The 1,367-nt window shown below is 44.3% G+C and overlaps 1 protein-coding gene across 1 annotated transcript in view; it reads right to left on the bottom strand.

The window, feature by feature from the left end:
* Window positions 1-1,367, bottom strand: part of Sgf29 (SAGA complex associated factor 29) — a 35,505-nt gene that overhangs the window by 5,272 nt on the left and 28,866 nt on the right. The gene's annotated exons all lie outside the window — the stretch shown is intronic.

Here is a 1,367-nt window from a genome sequence, read left to right as displayed (position 1 = left end):
TATTGTGTTACAAACACCTGCAGCTGAAGCCTCAAACCTGAATCTAGAAGTCAGAAAGCACTAAGCACACCCTTGGGAGGGACTACTACAGAATAAGTAACCTATAATCTACAAAAGGTCAAAGGGATAAGAGAGACTGAATACTGGTCCAGATCAAAGAAGACTGGAGACAAGACATTGAGCAATGGAGATCTGCACTCCAACAGGACCTGTCTCATGATGAAACATGAGTAAGTTTTCTAGGTCACTGTTCTACATCTGAACTGATGTCCTAATTTTGAGATAATTACAGTTTTATAATCATGTCTCAATATACATGATATATAATAAATATTAAAAATTTATGATACATAAGAAACAGTATGGTGTTGATTACACATCACCCAGTGGCATGGGTTGTCTGACCTGTTTGAGAGTGGTTGGACCTGGTAGCCTCATCTCTTCTGCTTGCTTTCAGTCTTCCAGCTGCTAGGTTGGGAAGGTCTAGTTGGGTGTTTATAGGGTGACTATATTGTTTAAGAGCCTAAAAGCCTGAATTAGCAAAAAGATTTCAATATAGGCCCATGTTTACCCAACAGCCTTCTAACCCTGAATGTTGGGTAAGTCATGCCAGACATTCCATACCAAACTCCTGTGTGAGTCTTCACTCTGCCAGCAGTCAGGAGAGGAAGGGACAGCTTGCTTTTTACTCTCAAATGAAGACCTGGGGGTGTGACTCAATGTACAGAGCTCGCTTAGTATATACAAGGTGCTGGGTCCTCTCCCTAGCACTACAGAAGGAAAAACAGACACATGCAGCACTCTGCCTTATGCAAGCTCCTCTAGCCCAGGTGAGTGGTCTTCTGCAGTAGAACCCATCCATCTTCTGTTCTACGTCCCAACCTCACATGGGGAGCCATGTCAGACCCCTCTATCCAAACTAGAAACTTTGGCAACCTGATCTTCCCGCCTGCAAACTAGCTCCCTAATGAACCTCAAAAACTGCTGCTCTTGAGCTGACCTTTGCTCTCTACCCTTCTACCATGTCCCACTCACCTGGCATAATCTTGGGTTTGGTCTCTAACTGGCCTTGAATCACACTCCAACCCTTCTTTTTATTGCAGCTTTAGGCTTTATTGGTTCCCCAAGGCCTCTGATGTGAGGCCTGTAGTACAGGAGGCCCTTGTGAACTGCCCTCCCTTCCTGAGCCATGTAGGGCTATTCTAGCTCTTATCTCACAGCCGGCATCCATAAAGCCCTCAAAATGCAGGCATCACTAAAATGTCAGGCTAACACTTATTAGGAAGGCTTAAAGTTAATTTTCTGGCTACAACCTGCTTTAAAAAGTAGAAAGCCTGGCAATGGTGGTACATGCCTTTAATCCCAGC

The sequence above is a fragment of the Mastomys coucha genome, unplaced genomic scaffold, assembly GCF_008632895.1.
Source record: "Mastomys coucha isolate ucsf_1 unplaced genomic scaffold, UCSF_Mcou_1 pScaffold21, whole genome shotgun sequence".
Classification (NCBI taxonomy): Eukaryota; Metazoa; Chordata; class Mammalia; order Rodentia; family Muridae; genus Mastomys; species Mastomys coucha.
Note: the sequence above shows the minus strand (reverse complement) of the source record. Positions and strands in the feature narration are given on the sequence as shown.